We start from the raw sequence: 9,956 nt of genomic DNA, 5'->3' as shown, positions 1-9,956 counted from the left end.
AGTCAGTACCAGCATCAGTGAGTCAGTACCAGCATCAGTGAGTCAGAATCAGTGTCTGTGTTATGAGTATGAGTTAATAGTTTATCACGTGTCGGCTCGTGAAAACTTTAATGTTCGACGCTATTATGTACAGTTGATGTTAATCAAACTTTGAACTTGAATGATTAAACTTGTAGAAGAGAGCGTGTTAAAGACAATGATGATATAAATATTCAACAATTAAGCAATTCCATAATGATATTTGAATTTCATGTGGTATTTTTCACGACTTTGGTACAACAATTGCAATAATTATTCTAAACTTAAAACTGGGTTAAACCGAACGTGTGATGTGAATATTTTTCTCATGGCGCGAAAAAAACGCCACGTTTTTTATAACAATTTAATCAATAAATATTTTAATAACCGGATTAAAAATGTTATTTTTACCAAATTCTTACGCATAGGTTGGGGGAAGATCTGCCGACTTCCGTTGTGCAATCGATAAGATATGAATATTAGAAACAAATGTAGACATCGCGGGTAGGTAACTGGATTCCGTTAGCTTCAAGAATAATCGTTATAATATAATAGAATAATAATAATTCCGTTAGCTTCAAGAAGTCATCGTTTTGTGTTCATCCCTCTGTATTCAGATATTCATCGTTTGAACATGTAGCGCAATAATCAACAACAATAAGTAGTGTAAAATAAGTACAACAATAAGTCAACATGTAACGCAATAATCGCATCCAGCTATGTAGCTGGCCTGGGAGCGCAGCCGTGGGTAACAAAATTGACTCGTAAACAGGCCCTGGGCCCAACGCCAACCATCAGCATGCAATATCTACACATAGCCTCAGATCAATGAGCTGTGGGTAACTCCGGCTAACAGTTAATCCGCTTTGCACAACACAGCCACTGCTTCACAGCGCCGGAGCACAACTGGCCGGAGCGCAACAGGCTCTACCGCAACAGAGGCGCAGGTTAGGTTAGGTTAGGTTACGTTAGGAGTAGTCTGTTGCGGTAGGGCCTGTTGCTCTCCTGCCAGTTGTGCTCCGGCCTGTATGCGCTCCGGCCTGTGACTGAACTGCGCTGTTGTGGTGGGCGCTTTGTGTCGAAAGCCGTGAAGATGCCCGGCTGCGTTACGCTCGGGAAGGTATATGAATCGCACTGTGGACTGGGGCTATGCCGACCTCTAGCTATCCACCCGCTGGTCTAGGTTTGTGTATTATTTTGAAGCCACCGAACTCCTCGAAAGACGACTGCAGAGAAAAATGTCCTAGCCGAACTGTCTTCGGATGTAGTCTGTAGTAGGGAGCCTCTTCATCATTACCATTATTGTGCCCATCATTGGTGTATTAACCTTCTAAGTGATCTGGACCTCTTGAGTGTAATTGTATTGAGCAAGTTTTCAAGTAATTTTTACAAGTCTCCTAACTAAACATCGGCCTGAATATCATTCTTGGTCGTTTGAATCGTCCACGAACCGTAAGGCCAGCTGGCAGAGACCTTGAAGTGTTTAGATGTACATTTGTTTCCCGCAACAGTGCAAACGCACTAAGCTCCACTGCGCGATGGTCACTTTCGCTGCGATACGAGCTCTGTTGTGGGCACTGGGCAGTAAGATATTATATCATATTAGATAATAAATATTTATATATAGAAGTTAATTATGGCACATATAAAAAGTCGTAATTGTACATTAAAAATATCAAAGAATTGAAACTGGGTTAACTTGCATGGATAACTTCGTAATCGTATAATATTGTATAAAATTTTGTGCGTTTGATGACTGGCGCCCCAAACATGTAGGATCTGTTGAGGCGCGTGTCCAGGATACTTATCGTGTCGGGATATTGTATATAGGAGCTGTTGGGGCGCGTATCCAGGATACTTATCGTGTCGGGATATTGTATATAGGAGCTGTTGGGGCGCGTATCCAGGATACTTATCGTGTCGGGATATTGTATATAGGGGCTGATGAGGCGCGCACCCAGGATCTTCATCGTGTTGGCTAATTACCTGTACCTAAAATTCCATTCTCAGTGAGAGAATAGAAAATGATTGGAGGAAGGGGGGAAAGATCGAAAGAATGGATTGAATTAAAAATTTTAATTGAATTTTCAAATTAGTAATTATTATTTAGAGAGTACGCTAAATTGTTTTTATGACTTTGAAAAGGAGTCAAATGACAATTTTTAGCGCATTTTCTCATTTATGGAAAAAATGCACTATTGTGCTTGCCATGTCCGTCTGTCTGTCCGTCCGTCTGTCTGTCCGTCCGTCTGTCTCTCTATCTGTCTGTCAGTCCATGACTTCACGTTTTCGTCGACGAGAAAAATGCGCTCTCTGTCACTCACTGCAGTGAGTACTGAGTTGCATTTTTTGCAGAATGTGGGTTCGAACGCGTATCTCTCCAATTCTCATGTATTTATATCATTTTTATCAACGGATTTAGGGATAACGGAATTATAAAATTGAAACTATTATATATTGATACCGAGCATTGCCGGGCAAGTTGCTAATAGTAATTATATAAAGGAAGTTAGTTTGTAAACACGTTATAATAACTGAAGGCAATCGTCAACAGCCTCATTGTATCTACAGCAGTTCACAACTGAATTATAGAAGATAATACATTCATCAACATCATTTTAGTAAATAAAGTCGGTTCCTTATTTCAATATGATAAATAAAATGCGTTTATCAGCAGCATTCAAGTAAATAAAAATATTTCTTAACTTAATTTTAGAAAATTAAGGAATATCTAAATAGCATTTTCGTGAAGAACGGCAGTTCTTAATCGCTTCATTGAAAATTAATGAGTTTATCAACATTACAGTATATGAAGTCAGTACCTAATTAAATGCACTGAAGACAATAGAGGCCTTTATCAAGTGCATTTCAGTGAATAGTTAACCAAGTCGGTTCTTGACAGCAATAAATAGTATATTGGCAGTTCTAAACTACACTTCAGAAAATGGAGGCAGTTAGTAACAGCATTAGACTAATCAATACATTCAATTTTTAAATGCAGTGAATTCAGTGGAGTTTCCACAGCATTTCAGTAAATCGAGCAATTCTTAACAGGCAACATTTCATCTTAACAACATTCTAATTCATACAGGCAGTTCTTAACTGTGTCGCAGGAAATCAACGGAACTTTTACGATCATCACCTTAAACTTAGAGAATGATAAAATTCTGCATTTATATAGAATATTGGCTACGCAGTTCTTGTCAGATTCATTGTACATAAGGACAGTTCATAAGCGCTTATATAGTAGTGCATCAATTTCCATTTCCGACGAACAATAAGACGGGTCAGTAACACTAGTAATGAATAAGTAGTGTTTTTATACATAGTACGAGTAGAGTGCATTGATACGCCTTTTTGCCGAGCCAAACTGTATTAGGCAGGCCCACTCAAAAGGAAGAAGTGTATCGCTATCTGGACTTAGTCTCACGCAGTTATCAGAATTAAGGAGGGAGATGTGCATGGGGTTGAGGAGACTCAACAAAAATTTTAGATGCCGGGAAAATGGTGGGAAGTTCAACCCATGATAGGATATGACAGGGTTCCTTCAGAAGAAAAGTTTATCATTATAATCATTATCAATTAAATTAATTAATTAATCATTAAAGGACGGCAATTAAAAAAACAAAAGAAGCCAAAAGCTTAGCTCAGGATAGCGTCAGCTCCACAGCACGGTGACCGGCCAGTAGGTCAAATGAACGGCTGGTATTTGTAATAATATAATCTCTGTTTAGTGAACAAAGTTTTCATATACCTTGTCAGAAATTCTAATCGGTTTGTACAACAGTAGATGATAAAAAAATCATGATCTGAAGCCATGGAATGGAAAAATGTTGCGCATATATTTGGTGCTTTGAGTTCGGAATTGTTAAACAATGCCTTTCGTGTAAACAATATAAAATGATATGGAAAGAAGTTAAATGTTGAAAGAAATTAGTCATTGTTTTGCCTTGGAATAACGGCTGCCGATGTATCAGAATAGTTTTATAAAATCCTTAAAGCATTGTCGTTTAGTGATGTTTGAACGCGTGTTCAACTATCATGTACTGAACTATCTATAGTCTTATACTTTATAATATTCCATTTGATGGATACCGATCCTCAGCAGTGTTTCAGGAACGAAATTCGTATGAAAATTGTTGAATTTTTAAAATTGGTGAATAATTACGATAAATGAAAACCACCGGCTATGCTAACGAAGCAGAATTGTAAGAAACAGCATCTAAAAAGATAATAAGCGCAAGAAAATTTGCCTGCAAGCGCCTGCAATCACCACGTCATCCTAAATTTCTTCTCATAATATTTCAAAGCAAAAGGTAGTAGCTGTCCATCTCCTAATCGGGGAATCCTTATTAAATTGCTGTGAGAGGCTGCTGAGTCTGGCCGAGTTGTGACTACGAACTGAAATGGATACTTGCAGAATTTGTAGATCATTTCTTCGACAACAACGCTGGACGTGGCGTTGGCTTCGTCGTAGCAACCGAAGAAGATCAGAGGATTCAGTTTCGTCAAAACATATTCAACGTTATGAGCTCCAATTTGTCTGCAAGACGCAGGAAAGTTTCGCTTGACAACGTCTAAAAAACTTGTGCTTTCTGTATCACAACACGCATAGTGGATGAAGATGTACGGAATTTCACTGTTAATTAATCTAAAATACTGTGATTTGATAAAATCCGTATCAGACCCAGCGCAAAAATTATCATTAATATCACAAGGCGTAAAACCCCATACACCCAAACTACAACGAACGACATTCCGTCCAGCAAATTCATTTTTTAGAGTGGCAAGTTCTGTCCGCTCCCAGTTCTCTTTCACTACGTAATACGCAGCAAAAGTGCCATCATCAGCGCGCACATCAGAGTATTTATCCCAGAGCGCCTGGCAAGCTTCCTTCACCCGCTCAGCCTCAGCGTCCGGCACGCGGTGCAGCTCAGCGGCCTCGCTGATCAGCTCGTATGCGATCTCAGTGATCCTGTCGGGCAGCCCCGCGAGTTTGGAAGGATCAGCGCACATTTTCGAGTGAACCTCAGCTCTGATCGTTTTAACTTCTTTTACGAGAGTGTTAGCGTTTTTGCAATCTCTCAATCCATCTTGAGTATCAACCAATCCACTAGATCTGATATCAAAAAGTTCGAAAATCAGCTGGATTAGAGGAAGAGAATCAAACGGACTGAAATCTACACTTTCGCATTCTCGTTTTTCCAGAGCCTCCCTCACAGACGACTTTCTGATTCTTAAAAACAACCATTTTTGTAAGCCCGGCAGGCACTTTGATAAAAAATACTCCACGTGCGTGTACTGTGAAGGCTTCTGGGCGCATATTTTCTCCATCACAAAGCGCAGCGCGTGCGGCAGCACAACGTTCAGGGCGTACAGACTCCTGTACACGGCGTCCAGGTCCCCGCATGACGAGGCCAGCGGACAGAGGTTCTCTCCACCGACGGCGGGGGTCTCAGAGAGCAAGGTAGGTGACCTGAAAGGTGGAGATGTAAAAACTTGCAATTTTATAAGGTGAATTTGAGAGTTGTCTCTTAAATCTATGATACATAATCCGAGGACTTGAAATAACTTATTACTCGACTTCACGCGAGTAAGCTCTTAACGATCAAATGGAAGTTTAGTCGTAATTTGAACATGGTACTGATGATACTTGCATAGATGGATGAGTTCATTTTCAACCACATCTGTTAGAAGTGAAAGCAGTCATTTTATTTGCAATAGAAAATTTTTAGGTCACTATTCAAGGTTCTAATATAGCAAATTACACATTTCGAAATGGATGCATCATATCAGTGAAGCGTGCAACAAAAGGTTCATGCAAAAATAAAGTTTGTTCTTAACTCAAATTTTTGCTAAATGATACTGATAATATATCAATCAATGATGTATAATCAATATATTATACATTATACAAGAGGTTCATTATACAATATATTATCTATCGTTAGTTGACTATAATGATATAATCAATAAAATAAATATCAATCAATTAATTGATATTGTAATTATAGATTAAATTGGATTATAATCAACAACAATAATATTAAGGTATCAAGTGATATTGATAATGTATATATAATCAAGCTTTCATTCACTATAATACAACTACGAGAAATGTGCTCCGGACTAGGGCGATACTAACCTTGTGGGTTCAGCCTGGGGAAGTAGCGGTGGTTCATCGGTGAGAATCAGCGTGAAGTTTTTCTCTCTGATCATGCGGGGAAAAATTGCACCAAGTTTACCAAAATGAATACAATGACAGTTGTTAGTCTGCCAAGGTGGAAAAATTAGCAAAACCTGCCTGTCCAATGAATGCCTAATTACCAACACCCAATAATCATATTTATTCCCATTATTATATTGAAAGCTTTTTGCGCGAGAAATAAGAAAAGGGGTTTAAAAATAAAAATGAGGTTTTGAAAATATTACCTTGCCTAAATTTAGAGGTGCATGCACCCTTCATTAAGGCCGCCTAGAATTCGAAGAGCACGTAAATCAGCTTCTCTATGTTCGCTTCGGCTCAAGGTTCGAAGAGCAGCCTGCTCACTCGATATGAATCGGCTCAGCCAACCCTTTTCATACTCTCAGGCGACTCTAAAGCCGGTTAGGACATTCTGACCAGAAACTGATTTCGATCGGGTGGCCAAGCAGACCCAGACAAACTACGCGCCGAATGTAGCGACTGTTAGGCCGAAGCCTAGGCGGTCTCAGAATTTTGTTAGGCTAAATTGAGATGCATTTGAGTCTGCATGTTCTGAACTTCACGAAGCCTGATTTACGTATAGTTAGTACCACTACGCCAGCCTAACTTTATAGGATTTCAGTGGAAATATTAAGTTCATTTACCGAATAGTCAGCACTCGACTGGGTCCTCCATGGATGAGCTGGTCGCCGAAGAGCGTCCTGAGGCCAGCACGCTGCAGCTCCGCCAGCGTCTCCAGCAGCTGCGCTTCAGTCAACGCGCAGTCACGCACCTCCAGCCACCTCAATCTTAACGTGGACGATAATTGCAATGAAGAATGTGGAAGATTGGATAAAATTTAAATGGCAGTTGTACAAGAATTTTGAAACATTTAGGGGGACGAGAAACATTGAGAAACAACTTTAGGGATGAGAAACATAGGATTTGAGTTTAAGATATCCCAGCAGACATCGGACGTTGAAACAACGTCAATTGCTTGTTGATTTCAGGTCGAAATGTTGATAAATCAAAATTAAACATAAAATTAACGTCGAAATGAGATCACCACTAGAAGAGATATGAAACCATTTTATTTCAACAGTGAAGCAACGCTGAATTTGGTACAGTGAATTTTTATTCATTTCCATAGTTATTCAACGATGTAATATGACCAAGAATGCAGGTTGCTAGGGAGCCCCTAAACGCTTAACTTGATCTAAAGCTTGAGTCCAGCGATTGATGAGAGCTTCAATCAACCTCAATCAGGCCTTCAATCTTTTGATCAGAACCTCCCTCTCATCAGAAATGAGATCATTTCGCACTTATTGTTCATTTCATAGTGGTTGTTGCTGCTTTGCTGATTGGTGGTGAGCAATGGTTGCGATAATGGATATATTCAATATTAATGATGTTTTGATGCATAAAAAGTTCAGAAGAAAGTTAGTCCAAATACCAGAAAAACAACTTATAACAATAAATATACCCGACTTTAAACAGATTTCCGTAAGTTATATTGTACTCTAACCTGAATGGCAATAATTTTAGAGAATTATTTCATAGATCTATGAATAAATAAAAGCTCAAATCTTTCAAGTTTTGAAAATTTATCACCAATTAGTCTAAAATCTGAAAATCAAATTCATTTATGTGTCATCATGCAACAATCATCATCACCATGGGCATGGCGAATACATAATAACCACTTCACTGGAGCTCTAAACGCAGGAAACAATATTAAATAATATTTGTCTGTAGGCATATAAAGCATCCCAGTCTCTGCTCAGACGCATAGAAGGGAAAAGTGTAAACGGTTCAATCTAACCGCAAAACGTATAGTCTCAAGCTGTTATTATTCGGGCAGCATCTACCCTAACAAAATTTAGAGTCGCGGCAGCTTCTGATTTGGGTTACCAGAAGCTGGGGCGACTCTAAATTTTGTTAGGGTAGGCGATGTTTAAAGTAAATTAGTGCATTCACATCAGAGACCTAGCCTTTTCACCGCCACTCGATCTCCAGTGTTTCTTTCAAGTTGCACTATGTTTCCGCATGAGAATAAAATCGAATAAAATAAAAAAGAACAAAGAATGCCATTGTGCATTATTTTTTTGTCTCCACTGCAAATATTTTTGGCAAGCTTAAATTGTCTTTTCCAAAGCACCTTTTTATGTCAGGTGGAGAATATTTCAGGAAAATGAAGTCAGAGGTCGAGACTATGAGCAGCACATAGTCAACATTCCACAAATCGTGCAATGCATGGAAATTTCTAAATAAATAGAATAGAAGTGTTGGCACTGAAGACATAGGCCCATGGCCTGTTGCCGATTCTTGAAATTTTCGTGACTTGATTCACAAGGTATCCGGCCGTTGGAAGCCGATCTTGCCATAACTCTGACGATTGATTGATAAAATGATAATTATTTGTATAACAGCACCTGTTATCAGCAGGCGCCAGCCCAAGTATGGTGCGAGTCAAACTCTCCTGCTGGTTTTCAGCGACAGGCTTCACCCGCAGACAGATATTCTCAGACACAGGCAGCGCAACAAAGCTTTCCTTGGATGTAGGTTCAACAATCACCCCTGAAAAGCAACAAAGAATGCAAATAATACGGAGAAATTTATTCTTTAAGTGGCACTGACCATCATCAGTGACAGATTACTTGAAGCCGTGTGAGCAAATTAACGCCAGAACAGAAAAATTCTTGCACGCCACATTTAACGTCAAGGAACTAAGCTCAAATTTTCTCCAACCAAGCACAATGAAAATTCTGCTAGTGTATTTCAACCAATCTATTTCATTTAGCCATTAAATTTACCAAAACAGTTCATTCATAGTAGACGAAATGGTAGTTTTCAAATTTTCCACAGTTTTTTTTAAGAACACATTTGAATATACATTGCTTCAAAACACGAAAACCGTTCTATACTAATCAATTCTTCAATATTCAAACTGATAACGATAAGTAATGAATACCACGGTATGTGTAAACGAAAAAATCTTCCATGAGAACTATAACTGGTGTAAATGCAATTTATTTTCTGAAATTGCCCACTCACACAGCTCTCGGTGCTTGTGTTATAGTGGCGTCAAGTCCAAGTGAGGCTCAATGTAAATGATGAACTCTGTCCCCGGCCTCGCAACTTTGGCCAGATATTGGATGCTGTCTGCATTCCTGACACGACCCGTGAATATTGACAACGAGCAGCTGCATAAAAAGAAATACATTGGTGGGATCATAACATAGGAAATATATTCATCTCTTTGATTTTTGAAACATAATCGTCGTAACAAGGTGATTCATAATTGTTCATAAAGTATACCCATTGAAATTAGTCCGGGATTGCCAAAAATCGCATGACGTCTTCACGAAATCTCATTTAAATTAGTTTGGGCTCAAGGACCTTGAGGCGGCCAATGCTTCAACCGCGTCGTCGCATGGTCACAAAGCATTTTGTTCGCTGAAGAGTCGCAGGTCAAGAATTCCTCTGAATTTACTGGCCACTTGACGCCACGACTTGGGAACTGGGTCGTTCAGGAGGCTGACATCTAGCCATTCGGGCTGTTGGTGGGGCATCAGCAGCGCCAAGGTGTCTGCATCGCGGTCTAGGGGATGAGTGGGGAAATTGATTTGACTGCAATTTAACAATCAAATAATAATCTATTAACAGTAGAAAAAGAGTTATTATATGGCCGGCTTCACTCTATACTGCTGGGCATGTACCAGTCATGGTCCAGTCCAATATTCTTTAATGCATT

At 39.3% G+C, this 9,956-nt stretch overlaps 1 long non-coding RNA gene across 1 annotated transcript; it reads right to left on the bottom strand.

The window, feature by feature from the left end:
- Positions 1-6,924: 6,924 nt before the first annotated feature.
- On the bottom strand, positions 6,925-9,308 carry LOC125179217. Its single transcript, XR_007157185.1, has 3 exons — positions 9,257-9,308; positions 8,635-8,779; positions 6,925-7,011 (listed from the first exon to the last, which is right to left on the bottom strand). It is a non-coding gene; the product is annotated as an uncharacterized LOC125179217 (long non-coding RNA).
- Between the last annotated feature and the right edge of the window lie 648 nt (positions 9,309-9,956).

Source organism: Hyalella azteca, unplaced genomic scaffold, assembly GCF_000764305.2.
Source record: "Hyalella azteca isolate HAZT.00-mixed unplaced genomic scaffold, Hazt_2.0.2 contig15765, whole genome shotgun sequence".
Lineage (NCBI taxonomy): Eukaryota > Metazoa > Arthropoda > Malacostraca > Amphipoda > Hyalellidae > Hyalella > Hyalella azteca.
The sequence above is the reverse complement of the archived record's forward strand: the minus strand, read 5'-3'. Positions and strand labels throughout refer to the sequence as shown.